Source organism: Camelus bactrianus, chromosome 20 (assembly GCF_048773025.1).
Source record: "Camelus bactrianus isolate YW-2024 breed Bactrian camel chromosome 20, ASM4877302v1, whole genome shotgun sequence".
NCBI lineage: Eukaryota > Metazoa > Chordata > Mammalia > Artiodactyla > Camelidae > Camelus > Camelus bactrianus.
In genome coordinates, this window is record NC_133558.1 from 25900207 (window position 1) to 25916942 (window position 16736).

The 16736-nt window shown below is 38.0% G+C and overlaps 1 protein-coding gene and 1 long non-coding RNA gene across 5 annotated transcripts in view; one reads left to right on the forward strand and one right to left on the reverse strand.

Annotated features, from left to right (window-relative positions):
* KIF6 (kinesin family member 6) overlaps positions 1–16736 on the reverse strand; it is a 298810-nt gene that overhangs the window by 162809 nt on the left and 119265 nt on the right. The window lies entirely within an intron of this gene.
* LOC123613909 (uncharacterized) overlaps positions 7085–16736 on the forward strand; it is a 100499-nt gene continuing 90847 nt past the window's right edge. Inside the window, exon 1 of the long non-coding RNA XR_012501132.1 lies at positions 7085–8019. This is a non-coding gene — a long non-coding RNA (uncharacterized LOC123613909). The remainder of the gene's footprint in view (positions 8020–16736) is intronic.

The following is a 16736-nucleotide window of genomic DNA, read 5'->3' on the forward strand; positions in this document are numbered from 1 at the left end:
ATTAAACAGAAAAGTAAATATACAGGACTGTGCTCTGCCCAGCACATGCTAGTTGACTGATGGGAGAGCAAATTGATGAGGGAAGCTGTTGAAAAGCTCTAATAGTAGGAGGTGGGCTTATGAATAAGAAGAGGGAATCTGATTTCTCCAGTAAACTGAAGAAACTATACACCGGGAACTAGTTGCCTTGACATTAATGGTGACAAATTTTTGAGGCTGTGGCAACAGTCATGAGTATGCTCAGTTAATGGTAAACACAGAGGGAACCACTGGGGAAATTGGGCAGGGAGGATGGGAGTGAGAATGAAGAGTACTCTGAGGAACAGAGTAAAAAAGTCTTGAGTCATCACTGGGCTTAGCCCCTTAGAAGCAGGCAGCTAGAACTGGGACCGGTTGTTTGCTGGGCCAGTCAGGGCAGCCTGAGAACCTGTCCTTGGGTTGTCCTGGGAGATGTTTGTCTTTTGCCTCTAAGGATGTGAAGACAGGCACTAGAGCAGAGCCTCTATAAGACAGCCTGTGAACGCCAGACAAGGAGGGCTCTGGATGCTCGGCTAGGGTCAGCTCGAGGAGGAAACAGTGGCGCTTGCAAGAGGCATCTTACATTTCACTCTGGTGTGCCTCTGAAGGGAGTTGGTTGTGTACTGTGAGCTCAGATTTACACGCTCTTTTGGAGATAATTCTCCATGGTGTTATGCCAAACTAGAACGGCCTGTCAAACTACTCTTTTTTGATAGGTGTAAAACGAAGAAGAAGTAGGATTTGTCCCAGTGTTTAGCTGAACACACAAATAATTACCATTTCATAGCCCAGTGAATGACATAAGTTATCCTTGCTCCACTTTGGGGCATTGCTAACTTTACTGGCACTAGGATGTCCTGCGTTGAGGTTCTTTAATACAAAAAAATCTGATTTTTCTCACAAGTTCTCAGATCTTTACCTGAATGTCAGGGAGATGGGTATCCAAATTTATGGAAAAGATAGCTGAAAAATAAGAACAAAGTGTCTATTTCTAGATCCCAGTCACTTGGTGGTAGTTCTGAGGGTCCTAAATTTGCTTTGATATTGTATATGGACAATTCTTGAAGCAGGTCACTTTTTGGTATTTTATTTAAAAAGGTTGATTTACACAGACAGTTGTTTGGGCAATTAATTAATCTTCCTTTCATTAAGTCCTTTATACTCCTGGTCTTTATGGCCCATTTTGTACACGATCATTTACTTGTCTTTATTTTTTTTTTTCAAAAGCAGGTGTCACCCATCCTCACAGAGTTCCTTCGGCCCAGGCACCATGCTTTCTGCTTCTGCTTCTTTGGCAGCTTCTAGCACAGGGCTCTGATGTGCTTAATAATCCTCCGGGACTGATAATTAAGGCCCCAGGATAGATCTGAATCTCCAGTTTCAGTGGCAGAAATGCCAGGGAATGAAACAGAAGGAGAAATCTTAACACCTCCTCTCCCAAGCCTCAGAGGATGAAGCTAAGACAAACTGTTCTCTCTGAACTCTCTTTAGCCCACAGATTTGTAAGCAAATGAGATAAATTAGAAGATATATCCAAAGGTTAGGTTACTAAGATCATACAAAAAGTTAGCCCCCTCCCCCTCAAAACAAGTAATCAAAACAAAACTCTTCTCACTAATTACAAAAAAAAGCCCCGAAAACCTCAATTCAATTCATCTTGCCAATTTTTAAGATTTTAGGATGTTCCCCAACAATTTTATCTTTGTGTATTTTTAGTACAACTATTATACAGATGTTGAAATGCTAAATTCAGAAAATGGAAAACAGAAGGTTTTGCTGACATGTCCAGCATTTGAAAGAGAGATATTTATTTCAAAATAAAAAACACGTGGAAAGTACCTGAAAGAAGTAACAAAGTATAAACATAAAGTTATTCGTGTTGAACTTCCACAGAGGGAGGGATGCAGAGAATTCCAACTGGCAGGAATCCCAAAGAACAGAGGGAAGAGAGAACAAGCGTTTGGAGTCCACATCTTGATGTTGGATGTAACATCCTTTTAAGTTCCTTACAGAGTCATCTAGGGGAAAAAATCTTCACCATCATTCGAGCAAAAGGTACCTGTCTTTTACTTCTGGTGAGTTTCTCATGAGCTCGGATGGGGGCATTACGTATGCATGTTGTTTTCCTTTTTATGCCTGAATGTATTTTTCAGAATTTCTTTGAGTGCATATTACTGATATACTTACATATACTTTATTATGTAAACATACATACACACATTTAAAAAGATTTTGTTAAAATTTATAATTTTATTTTAAACTCATATATAAACTTCATGTATTGGTTCTAATTATGATGCAGCCTGCTACGTTATCTTTAAATTTCCAAATGTCTTAAAGGTCTCAGCACATTTTCCTCTGTAGGGGAGTGTGTGAAGCTTTGTTATGGTAAGGGAAGTGGACAGTAAGATGCAAAGCAAACAACTCCAATTTGGAAGCATTTTACGAACATTCCATTCTGGCAATTTATGGTTCTTGTTTTATTTAGCTAGTTAGATATACAGTCTTATTTCAACTGTACAAGAAAAGCACCACTCTGAAGTGACTGATTAATAATACACAATACTATAGCCCAAATATACAAAAAAAAAGAAGACAAATATTATAAAAATAATTTAAAGTTAAAATTCTAGAAGCAGATGTAATTTAGATCTCAGAACCAACTATGTGTGTTGTGCAATAATTTGCTATATGCCAAGAGAGAACATTTGTTTTTAATTCTGCTGTGAAATTTAGTGTAAAAGTAGAGTTAACAAAGAAGGGCATTTTTTCCCCTGCTCTTCATTAATTAAGTGAAAACATTTTTATTTTGCCACTTGGAGGTGTAAAATCAGCAAGCAACATGAGTTCTTTTTAAAATGACCTCTAATTTTCTGTAGAAATTTTGGGAAATACAGCCAGGTAAAAAGAACTAACAACAAAAAATAAAAAACAAACAAACAAACAAAACACTAGTAATTCTAAAAACATTTTCATGTTTTTTCCTTCTGATACTACCTCCTTCTTTGTGGGTAAATGTGTGTGTGTATACTCTAGAGAGAGAGAGTAAAACAGTTTGCCCCTTTGTTTATAATGGAGAAGCCTGACAAAATATCTAACAGAAGGGAACAGATTCCTCAGCAGCAATAGAAGTTGTATCAAGGGATCACAGGGAAATAATAATTGTGTTTAGTGCATAAGCATGAATTATTCCATGAATCCTCATAACAGCACTGCGAGTGGATACCATTATTACTCTCACACAACAAATAAGGAGTAACTGAGACACACATACAGATGATATAATTTGCCCAAGGTCATACAGGTAAGATTAGAAAACTGAAGTAGAGGGATCATTTAAGATAATGCATCTCAGAATAGAAAGAGAGTCAAGATTAGAATTCAAGTCTCTTGACTCTCACTCCATTCAGATCAATTTCCTCTGCCTTATCTCAGTGACTCTGGACAAAGTTCAGAAAATGGTTGTGGCCAAAATTCTGAATACTTCAGGTAATTCCTCTGTCATTCACACTGATAAGAGAGATTCATGAGGCCAAGCAGATAGTGGACACCAAACCAGCACTTGTGGGGTCTAAACGTCAGGAAGTGCTTTCTGTCCACAGAGACTGGTCCTGAGGCCCCTCCTTCAACCAAACACCTGGGCACTCCAAGTAGAGGTCCTGGAGGTGGAAAGTGAATGGCTCCTAAAAGAATCCAGAGAGAGACTCAAGGCCCTGACTGAGTGTTCACCAATTCATTCAACAAATATTTATGAAGGGTCTACGGTGGGCCAGGTATATAGTGGAAACCACACAAATCCCAGTCCTCATGAAGCTCCCTCATGAAGTATGGAGACACAGACAATGAACAGTGAAACACTGATATGCTGTCGCTGCTATGAAGAAAAATAACTCCACATAAAGGGAGTAAAGAGGGACAGGAGAAGGTGTATCTTAGATACTGTGGCCTGGGAAGGCCTTTCTGATAATGTGACATTTGAGTAATGAAGTGAGGGAGGAGCGTTTCAGGGGAGGGCTGATGAGGAGGGGAAGCCTGGGAGGGAATGAGGCCCAAGAGGTTGCCAGAGGCCAGGCCATGTGGGGCCACTGGGTCCTGGGAAGAAGTTCTGGACAGTCAGAGGGAGCCACTGTCACTGTCACTGGGATGACTTCATCCATAATGACAAGAGATTGTGCATCAACTTCCTTGAGATTTTTCATTTTTTAATGAGTAATCTGGTGTAGGATAGCATTCATATTTCAAACAATTTTCAAAAGATTGTTCAGACTCCGGTATAACTTTTCTCTCTCTCTCACCTCCACCTGCCCTCCCTCCCTCCAACCTCCTCTCTGTCTCTATCCCTCTCTCCTGATTCCTCTCTCAATCCCTATCTCCATCTCTCTCTCTCTACCTCTTATCCTTAAGGAACATGGTTTCCTGAAAGCCAATCCTCCATGTCACCACAGTAAAGATACTTTCAGAGAATAATCAGGAGAGCTCATCATGTCATAGACTTGCACAGCATAAGCCATGATTTTGAAACATATTTTTAATAGTGGTTTGACAAATAAAACCACTTGGATATCAAACCATACTGTAAAGCTATAGTAATCAAAAGAGCATAGACTGGCACAAAAACAGACACATAGATCAATGGAACAGAACTGAGAGTAACACATATATGGACAATTGATTTATGACAAAGGAGGAAAGAACACACAATGAGAAAGTCTTTTCAGTAAATGATGTTGGGAAAACTGGACAGCCACATGCAAAAGAATGAAACTAGGCCACTATCTTATACCACACACAAATATTAACTCAAGTCAGACTAAAGAGTTTGTTAAGACCTGAAACCATAAAACTCCTAAAAGAAAACACAGATGGTAACTTCACTGATATCAGTCTTAGTCATGTTTTTGTGTATCTGACTCTAAAGGCCAGGGAAACAAAAGCAAAAATAACAAATGGGACTATATCAAACTAAAAAGCTTCTGTACAGTGAAGGAAACCATCATAAAAATGAAGAATGGGAGAAGATACTTGCAAATCATATATCCCATAAGGAGTTAATATTCAAAATATATAAAGAACCCATTCGACTCAACAACAGAAAAACCCAAACAACCTGATTAAAAAATGGGCAGAGGATATGAATAGATATTTTTCTAATGAAGACATACAGATGTGAATAGGCACATGAAAAGACGTTCAACATTACTAATTATTGGGGAAACGCATATCAAAACCATAATAGACACATCACCTCACACTTGTTAACAATGGCTATTATTGAAAAGACAAAGAATAAAAAATGTTGGGCAGAAGGTTAGTGGGGCTGTACATTGGTGCAGCCACTATAAAACACAGTATGGAGATTCCTTAAAAAGTTAAGAATAGAACTACCATATGACCCAGCTATTCTACTTCTGGGTATTTATTTTAAGAACATGAAAGTGCTAGTTGGAAAAGATACATGCAACCTTATGTTCACTGCAGCATTATTTACAACAGCTGAGATAAGCAAACAACCTAAGTGTCCATCAATGGATGGATGACTAGATAAAGAAGATGTGAAATATACACACAGTGGAATACTACTCAGCCATAAAAAGGAATGGAATCCTGCCATTTTCAACAACACTGATGGACCTTGAAGGTATTATGCCAAGTAAAATAAGTTAGATAGAGAAAGACAAATACCATATGCTTTCACTCATATGTGAAATTTAAAAAAACAAAACAAACAAACAAAATAAAACAAAGAAAACCTCATAGATACAGAGATCAGATTAGTGATTACCAGAGGAAAAGGGCGTTGCAGGGAGTGAAATGCATGAAGGGGGGTCAACGGTATGGTGACCAATAGTAAATAGACTTGTGGTGGTGATCACTTTGTAGTGTATACAGATACTGCATCATAATGCTGTACACCTGAAAGTTATTTTTTTAAAAAGAAAAAACACATATTTTAATAGTGGTTTGACAAATAAAATCAATTTGGAGGCCAGTGACAATAAACTGAATATAAAAAGGATAAAATATTATTGATCCAGAGTTAAGTACTGACAAGAGACTTTCCCCAAAAGATTGATTTGGTGTCTAATTCTTACTAGGACTATATTAACTCAAATACTGTAGGGTATCATTTATTTTTTTTGTTTCCTTCTTCTCATTTTGAAAATAGTTTGAGGGTCACAGGACAAGACTTATCATCATAGTGATGGTATATCTCAAATTATATGAGGTGGTCTTGATTTTAATTATTCTGTCCCATACTTTTTGGGAACAAGTTATCAAATTATAGGCTTAAGAAAGCCACTATACCTGTAGTTGAAATTTGTTTTATGGTTCTAATCCAGTTCAAACATTTTGAGAAACTGAGCCCAATTAAACTTTTATTAGACTATTCTAATAAAAAAGAATGAACTGCAAGTTAAACATGGTGGAAATGACTTCTCTTGAAGTCACCTTTAAATGCTTACTTTAAAAGGATGAAAGCACTGATGGGTTTTCTGTATGCCACTTCCTCTATAAAGTCTTTCCTCTCTGTTCTGCTGCCCTTTGCAAAACACTCGCCCTCCTGATCTTGGCCCCGGGTGTCTATTATAGCAGCTCAGCACCATCAGTGAGCACGTATGTCTGGCCATCTGTCCCTCTGTCCCCAGTGGCCAGCTGCCTGCAGGATCCTTTCCTTTGTCTCTGAGCTCCCCACTCCTAACACAGTGCCTAACATGGTATCAACAGTAGTCAGTGTTTATTCACTAGAAAGAATGAATAAAGTGAGATTTATTTGGTGCAAAAATGGGGATTTAAGATTCTTCCTTTAGGTAGGTTTATTTGCATTAAAATAGAAGTTTGGGACATCAGTGAAGCTTTTATTAGTACAGATTGGTACTTTTGAAATAAATTTTGTGCTTGTGGGCTTAATAACACAATGTGTTTGGTTTTAAGCTATATGTAAACTATAATTTAGTATTAAATTATTTAATTATATTAAAAGAAATCTCATCAGATAATAGTTTCCAAAAATAGAACAAAATCCCAAGAATGAAAGGTGAAGGCCTACGCTCTATTTTACCCGTGACTTAAGAGCTTGAGGGTCAATTCCAGCACAGCCCCCGGCTTCACTGACTGTTTCAGCCTAAGGATGGGATTATTCCCAAACAGAAGCAGTAAACAGAGCAAGAGGAATCTGGGGACTCCTTAAGAGCAGGAGTGGAGGCTGCCCTGGCCAGTGCCCTAGGTCATTTCCTGTTTGGGAAAACGTACATCAAACTAGAGCATCAATTTTCTTAAGGTACCACTTGCCTGCACAGATGGATTTCCATAGCTCGGTATCTCTCCAGTTTTTCCCTTTGTGGATTTAATGCAGCTTATGCATAATCTTTGCTGTATTAATATTCACTGATTATGTGCTGCAAAATGATATGAATAAAGGTGCTGTGTTCATTCATTTAAAGCAGACACGGCTCCTGCCCTCAAAGGCCTTTCAGTTATGGTGGGGGACACAGATGATAACCTGACAATATCACAAGTACACAATTATAAACAGAGATGGGTACTCAAAGGAAAAGTACAGAAAACATGAAAATGTGCAGCACAGTCATGATTGAGTTGAGGCTGGGGGTCAGATAAGATGTCTTTGAGGAAGAACAATTTAAACTGAAGTTTGAAGGAAGAGGAGAACAAACAAAACAAGATGTGTGTGTGTATGTGTGTGTGTGTGTGTGTGTGTGTGTGTACGTGTCCCCATGCACACGCCACCCCAGGGAGAAGTCAGAAGTATCTGCACGTGCAATGGCCCCGGGGTGGAAGACAGGATGGAACGTTTAAGAAATGAAAGGTCACTGTTGTTGAAGTCAAGGGAGCAAAGGGGAGAGGAATGTGAAATGTGGCTGAAAACACAGAAAAGGGTGAGAGCAGCAGCCACTTGTAGGCCACATGCAGGATTTTGGTGTTTTCCCAGGAAAAACAGGAAGTCAGAAGTCACTGAGGAGCTTTAAGAAGAAGAGTGAAATGGTAAGAACTGTATTTTTAAGAAGGAATATTCTGGCTGCCCAGAAAAAGATTTAGAGGGGAGCAAAACTCCTATTATATTCCATTTTAGCAGGAGGGAAAGGTGACAGAGGTGTGGACAAGAGGTGGTAGGAAGTCGTCTAATTCAAGACAGACTTTGAGAACAGAGTCAACAGGACTTCCAAATGGGGTGGATTTGGGGGATGAGAAAATGAATAGAATCACAGGCAACTCCTAAGTTTCTGGCCTGGGCAACCGTAGGGTTTGGAGAGACACTGATGGGGATACAGTGGCAGAGACCCGGTCTGGAGAAAGATGAAGAATTTAGTTTGGGGCATGCTGAGTTCAGGGCCAGCTGTCAGGTAGGCAGAGTGATCCATGAGTGTGGCATTCAGAGAAGAATAAATATGGACCAGTAAATTAAATATAAGTCATTAGCACTGGGATGGCAACTGAGGTGTGGGCATTGATGAGATCATCTAGAAAAAAGTATAAAGGAAGAGAGAAGAGGAGGTCCCAGGACAATGCTCTGAGGAATGCCGACATGAAAGTGGATAATCTGGCCCAAGAAGCCAAGGAGCAGTCTGGAGATGGGAAGACAAGAGAAGTGTCAGTGAGAGGGTAGTGAATAATGCTGAATGCCACTGAGAGGTCGAGAAAGATGAGGGCTGGCACAGCCCATTATATTGAGCTACACTGAGGTCCTTCAATCACCAGTGCAACTGGGCAAAAGCCCGACTGGAGAATGTCAGGAGTGAGTGAGAGGGAAGGGAACGGAGACCATGAGTGAAGGCAATTTCTTGGAGTGGTTTAGCTTAAAGGAGAGGAAAGCGAGCAATAGGTAGAGAGGGCAGCTGGGTCACAGGAGAGCATTTTGATTTTTAATATTGGAAACACTTGAGCCCATTCAAATATTAATAAGAAGAGTCCAGTAAAAAGAGAGAAATTGTAGATAAAGAAAAAGTTGAAGGGAGGTTGAGGTTCCTGAGATGGCAGAAGGGACTGGGAGTGAGGTCTGCTCCAGAGAAGGGATACCTTCTCTACTGTAGCAGGAAGGAGAGGGGGTGCAGACACAGGTTGGTGTGTAGCAGAGCAGAAATCTGAGGAGGTTCTCCTCAATTTGTATATGTTATAATTACCTGTAAAAATAAATGTCTGTGTGCTCTGAGGTGCTTGTTGTCAAAGATAAGCTGCTATTATGAAACTAACCACAGTGAAATTTTACCTAAAGAAAAATTCCTGGCTGTACAGTTTTGTTTTATTCTGCTTTGGTTGTTTAATGACTGGTCTTTTAATTTTGTATTATATTTGTCATATAGATTTTTCCAATTTTTAAAAAGTCAGGTTAGTTGAAGTTAAATTTATAGACAGTAAAATTTAAAATTACCCCTTCTAGATGGTATTATGATTTCTGACAAACGTGTATACTTTTGCAACGACCACTAAAATCAAGATATACGATATTTCAATAACCCTAAACACCTCCCTCTAGTTCCTTTGCAATCAGTTTCCTCCCCAGCCAGCAACCTTGGCAACCACTAACTGATTTCTTCTCCTATACTTTTGCCTTTTACAAAATGTGATATAAATGAGATCACTAGCATGTACCTTTCTGTGTCTAGCTTCTGCTACTTAGCATAGTGCCAAAGTGGTCAATGAATTAAGACAGTTTTATTATTTCCTTGCCAGTTCTTCATGTGTTTTATTTATATTTCTTGCCTCATTGCACTGACTAGATCCCTTAGTATGATGTTGATAGAAGTGGTGAGAAAGGATATACTTGCCTTGTTTCCAATTTTAGTAAGAAAGAATTCTTTGTTTCATCGTTAATTATTATATTAGCTATTTAGTTTTTTTTTGTAGATACACTTTATCAGTGTATGGAAGTTCCCTACTATTCCCATTGTACTGAGAGTTCTGACCATGAGTGAGTGGATTCAAATGCTTTGTCTGCATTTATTGAGATAATCAAATATTTTTTTCTCTAGTTTGTTAATATGGTGAATTACATTGATTGATTGATTCTTTAAAATGTTAAACCAGCCTTGCACTCCTGGGGTAATTACCCTTTTGATCATGATTTATTACCTTTTTAATATTTTATGACACTTGATTTGCCAATGTTTAATTAAATATTTTTATTCATATGGGATGTTGGTCCATAATTTTCTTTTTTTTCTAATATATTTGTCTGATTTTGACATTAGAGCAATCCTGGTCTTGTAAAATGAGTTGGAAACTATCCCCTTCTTCTGTGTTTCCTGGGAAAGTCTGTGTAGAATTGGCACTCTTTGCTCCTTAAACTTCTGGCAGAATTTGTAGTGATGCTATCTGGGCCTGTAGAATTCTTTGTTGGAAGGTTTTTACAATGAATTCATTTTCTTATATAGATATAAGGACAATTCAGGCTCTCTGTGTCTCTTGAGTGAGCTTTGGTAGTCAGTGTCTTTTTTTTTTTTTAACATTTTTTATTGATTTATAATCATTTTACAATGTTGTGTCAAATTCCAGTGTTCAGCACAATTTTTCAGTCATTCATCGACATATACACACTCATTGTCACATTTTTTTCTCTGTGAGGTATCATAACATTTTGTGTATATTTCCCTGTGCTATACAGTGTAATCTTGTTTATCTATTCTACAATTTTGAAATCCCAGTCTATCCCTTCCCACCCTCCACCCCCCGGTAACCACAAGTCTGTATTCTCTGTCTGTGAGTCTATTTCTGTCCTGTATTTACGCTTTGTTTTTGTTTGTTTGTTTTTGTTTTTGTTTTTTAGATTCCACATATGAGCGATCTCATATGGTATTTTTCTTTCTCTTTCTGGCTTACTTCACTTAGAATGACATTCTCCAGGAGCATCCATGTTGCTGCAAATGGCATTATGTTGTCGGTTTTTATGGCTGAGTAGTATTCCATTGTATAAATATACCACATCTTTATCCAGTCACCTGTTGATGGACATTTAGGCTGTTTCCATGTTTTGGCTATTGTAAATAGTGCTGCTATGCGTCTTTTAATACTTTGTCAGATTTATCTAAGCAAATATATTGTCATAAGTTGTTCATATCATTCCCTTGTTATCCTATGAATGTCTCATCTTTCTACACTGTTTACTATTAATACCCTGAATCATAAAGGAAGGGACATTTTTTCCCCATTGGAAAATATCCAATGAATGGAATATTTAATTATATGTAAATAGATATAAATGGAAGGAATGGGGGTGATGTGGCTAAGTAGAAAGATAAATTCAGTTGGCAAGCTGCCTACAGTAAGTTGGAATGTCGGGGGATGTGGTCCTGTGGATCATGACCTACCTCAAATCAGATCAGAGAATTTCTGGGCTGACTTTTGGTCTTAACTTCAGCATTGTATCAACTCAATACCAGCCACTCCAAAATTTAAATCTTCATCCTCAGCCTTCCTCTAATGTTCCAGAATTCAATGAGTATATCATATATTCCTTCATCATGTTAGGATCCAAACATTTCTTATCCTCAACCAACTTCTTTTCCCAACTTTTCCATGTGCTGATAATCTGGTTTAAGTCTTCAGCTTTTTTTATCCTCCCTTCTTTGTCTCTTTTGTATTTGTAGTCATCACTTCTGTTGATTCCTCTTCAACAAAGCCTCTCACATTTGTCTCTTCTTCTATTTTCATTGTCATTACTTGAGTCTTTTCCTTAAATTTCACTCCAAACCTGATACAACATTTTCCTGATTTCTCATTCCTGCTAATTTATTCACTGCTTGCAGAGTGACAGCAAGAAAAAAGTTTTCCCCATGTAAATTCTTTCACGGTATTAAAATCACAACTCTTGTTTTATTTTTCTCTTTGCACTTTTTACTCTCTGAAATGCTCTGTATTTTAGTTGTTTATGCAGTGCATTATCTCCATCCCCACTAAAGTGTAAGCTCCATGAGGGCAAGGACTTTGTTTATTCCTGTATCTCTAGCACCTAGAACAGTGCCTAACATAAAGAAAGAGCACAGCGAACATTACTGAATGAATGAATACATTGCAATACTCTCAAATCACAATGTTTCCTAGTCACAATTAAATAAAATAGTGGTTCCTCTGCATGTGGTATTCACAGCTAAACATGAGGTCACCATTCATCTATCTAATCCTGTTCTTCTGTTCTTCCATGAGAACCCTAGGCTTCTGCTAGGCTAATTTTAATCCAGGTCCTTGCTAGCTGGTGCTTCGTATATGCAAGGCCCCATTCTGGTCTCATGATTTCTCTCCCTTCTCCTCACACTGTGCTCATTCCCAGTAGGCACCTTTGTTATGTGGTCTCCTTCAACTTAGAATGGTACCATCTTCCTCTTGACATCTTTTGAGGTAACTTACTTATCTTGTGAAATGGGTGATATCTATGACTTCCCCCATTTTTGCATTCCTACATATTGATTTAGTTTTTCATTATCATAGATTATGAGTAAATAATGTATTAAACCATATGTAATAAACTGATATTAGATTTTAAAATATGGAGCTGAAAGTGTGCATAGATAGCATTTACACGTAAGAGAGCCATTAAAAAACTAGTATGAGTATAATTAAAAGTATAATTTTTTATAATTCTCAGTGTCCGTTTGTTCTTTCCACTAATACACTCTTATTCTCTGTTTTATATATATTTGTGTGTGTGTCTGTGTCTGTGTATATAAAAGTGTGCATGGGTGCATATGTATTATTTCCCCAATAAGACTATAACTCTTTGGAATTATTTTCTGTATCCTATATTCATGAATCCCCAAAGCACCTATTAAAATGGTTAGCATCTAGTAGGCAGTCAAAAAATTCAGGTTGAAGGATTAACTGATTTGCAAAAATTAACTAAAAGAAATAAGTCAGAGAAAGGCAAATATTGTATGAACTCACTTGTATGTGCAAAATAAAAAAGTTGTTGAACTCAGAGAGTAGACTGATGGTTGCCAGGGGCTGCAGGGTAGCAGAAGTAGGAAGATGTTGGTAAAAGGGTACAAACTTCCAGTCATAAGATCAATAAATTCTGAGGATCTAATGTACAGCATGGTAACAATAATTAACAATACAATATCATCTACTTGAAAATTGTGTACAGAGTAGATCTTAAATGTTGTCACCACACACACAAACAGAAAGGTAACTATGTGAGGTGATGGAGGTGTTATCTTACCTTACTGCAGTAATCATTTCACAATATATACGTATATTAAATCATCACATTGTACTCTTTAAACTTATACAGTGCTATATGTCAATTATATCTCAATAAAGCTGGAGAAAAAAAGAAAAAAGAAAAACAAAGGATCGAGATGTTTGGAAATTTATTTTGGGCAAACTTGAGCCCATGAGATCCAATTCAGTTCCATCTCAGAAAGAAAATGTTGCTGTGTAGAAAATATTCTACTCATTTAGACTTGGGTCAGGAAATCATGCTCCCATCCTAGCCAGAGGCATACAGGCTTTTTTTTTTTTTTTTTTTAAACCAGAGGGAAAAAGAGGTATGTGTTTAGAGAATCAATCAGAATCAAATCTTCACCCAAGAATTTCTGTATAAACATTAACTTGGCTATACAGTCTTTACCCAGCTGTCTCTTTTCAAATTTACACAGGCAAAAAAAAAAAAAAAAAAGATGTAAACTAAAAATATCCCAATAACTGGAGGCTGACATCTGAAATCCTCTTCAGTTGAAGCATACAAGTCAATGCAACAAATATTTACATTAAGAACTGAAATTCTGGGAAACAGTTCAAAAAATTTGATAGGGCTAGGTATTAACAGACATCTCTGAACTGTCCAATGCATACTGCATAGAATATATTATCTATTAAATATCTGCTCTCTGACGTCCTTCACAGAATCCCTGATAGAAATGTCCTCATGCCATGACAGTCAGCATAAGCCCAGGAATCAGGGACAGAGAAGGAGACCAGGCTAGAACACTCTTGCCACTTTGTCCTGCCGAGCTGTGGAACCCTGTCTCTCTCCTACACCACTATTCCCCTCCCACCCTCACTACCCGGGAGTCTGGGCGCAATGCGAGGACGGAAGCTGATCCACATTTCTAAGTAAATGTCCAGGGACGCCAGAAGACAAAGAAGCATGAAATAATATTAAACAGCAGAGCCATATTAGGCACAGATTTTAACTTATCTCTTCTACTGTAAGATGCTAAAGGACTCTTAAACCTGATGAATTTGAATACTGTACCAGTATTCAATCTAGCTAATTATGGCAAAATACAACTGCAACAACAATATAACAAAAACACTAACAAAAGAACCCCCATGCTATCGGAATAATCTCCACTGTCAGCACGAAGAAATACCAAAGTTACTGGGTTGTTGTGAAACTCCACGCTTTGCTTTGGCAGGATGGATGCAGTTTGCGACACATGTTCTCCTCAGCTGCTGACCAGAGATCATTAATGAGATGTAATGCTACTAGTACACTTACCTCGACAGTACAGAAGCAATTTCATTGCGAATTGTTGAAGTTTACTTATCAGTAAAACATGAACAAAGTTTACAAGATTCCTGAGCTCAAAATTAATCATTACTCTCTCTGCAGTCTCATGTTTTATTCATATCTCCTCATAATACTTCTATATTGCATCATAATTACTTGTGCCCTGTGCCTGTCACTGCCACTAAACTGTGAACCCACTGAGAGCTGGATCTAGGTTTTTGTTCATCTGTGTTCCTTTCAGGACATAGGGTAGAGTTTTATGAATACTAGATGAATAATAAATGTTAAATGAATGAATGAACCAACTGCCTAGAAAACCGAATGGCAATCCTACATACTGTTTATGCAGAATCTGTTCCGACTGACATTTACCTATTTGTTATCTATGGATCAAATGTTATCTATGAAACTAATCCAAGATCTAACAGCCCGTCAGTGTTTTAAATCTATTGTCACCATTATATTTCTCTCCATTCTACCTCCAAACTCCTATGAATGGCCAATTTGTATATCAGTAAATCTAAACAGAAACAGACATTTATGTAATAAATGGCAAGTTAGTAAAATAATATAATATCAAATACCATAAAGAAGACATAACAAAATTTACTTATTACTGTTTTTATACTTTAACGCATTTTTCTCTTTGTGGAAGTACAGCCTGTGGTGATCTCTTTAAGAGAGGCTGTAGGGTGGTGAACTTTCCATTTGAAAATCTGTAAGTCTGAAAAATGCCTTTGTTTCACCTTCACCTTTGGGTATTAATGTGGCTAGATACAGAAATCTCCATTCACAGTCCTTTTTTCTTTTTTTTTTTTTTTAGCAGTAGAAGCTCTTATTTCCATAATAAGTCTTCTCAAAATCAGAGTCTTGGTTGGTAATACTTTTATTCTCTGATGACTTTTACGATTATTTCCTGTATTTGGAGGTTCCAAAATTTTTCTACAATATTATACTGCTTATCACATGGTTACCCTTTCATTCTGAAGTCTTATATCTTTTTTTTTTTTTAAGGTCTAAGAGGTTCTTAGGTATTATTTCTTTTAACTATTGGCTCCCCCGCATTATCCCTATATTATCCTCCGCATTCTCCTCCATAATCTCCTTTTTGTTAGATATTGGTTAATCTCTAGGATTCTTTTCATTAAACTGTCTATCTCTCTCTCCTTTTATCTTATATTCTGGAAGAATTCCTTAGTCCTGATATTCCTAGCTCACTAATTTGCCCCTCTGTTTTCATTCTACTTGGCCCTCATTAAGTTCTTAATGGCAGCATGTACACTGTCTCACTTTCAAGACCTCCTCTTGATCGTGTTGTTGTTTCTTGGATGGAGTACCACATTTTATATCTCTCAAGCTAGTAATCAGTCTTCTTGCTTAGTTCTGAAGCTCTCCAAGCTATGAAAGCTTCTTGTTCTTGTCTTTCTCGACGTTGGCTGTCCTCATATTTCTAGTCATTCCCAATTGTGAGCTCACATTTCCTACACTCTCAGCTCTCAACTTGGGCAGCCAGTCTTGCATGAGGGACTGAAGCAGCTGTGGGTGCCTGTGCTCCTTTGTGTTTTCAGTGAGAACAGGAGATGCAGAACAGGAGACAGCAGCTGGTCTCCTGAGCTTATATGGTCCCTCTTTGTCCTGGACATCATCAGCTACCTGGAGCCCTTCCCAATTTCTCCATCCTAAACACTGACCTAAACACTGGGGGGAGAAGGGAAGGATGCACAGGTTCACAGGAACAAACTGTCCCCCCCACCACAGCGCCATCACACCCTCAGTGGCTCTTCTCAGCCCTCTCCTATTCCAAGGTGTCACCACTTCTAGACAGGGGGCCTTCTTGGTGCTGCACATGACTTGGTCTATCATTTTCCCCTGCCTAACTCAACTCCACCATTCAGTCTCCCAGGAATTCCTTGAAGCCTCTAGTCCCTTGGGAAGTTTACTTCTTATTCTTGGGTATGGATAGAGATCAGAATGTTTCTTTGTATCAATTCTATAGTCTCCCAGATTTGGAAGGAAACTGCAGCATTTACTTACTCAGTCTGACAGCCTGAATCACCACATTTAGAATCTTACCCTTTAACTGAGCCTTCTAAGCAACACACAGAGTATACAGGAATTAGAGAAACACTGATAAGTACCAGTGATATGTTGGTTATTTTCCTAAGTTTGCTGTTAGGTCCAGTTCCCACTTTTCCCTTGTTTGACTCTGCATCACAGGAAACTACACTCCCTGACTCTGTTGACAAATGGCTTC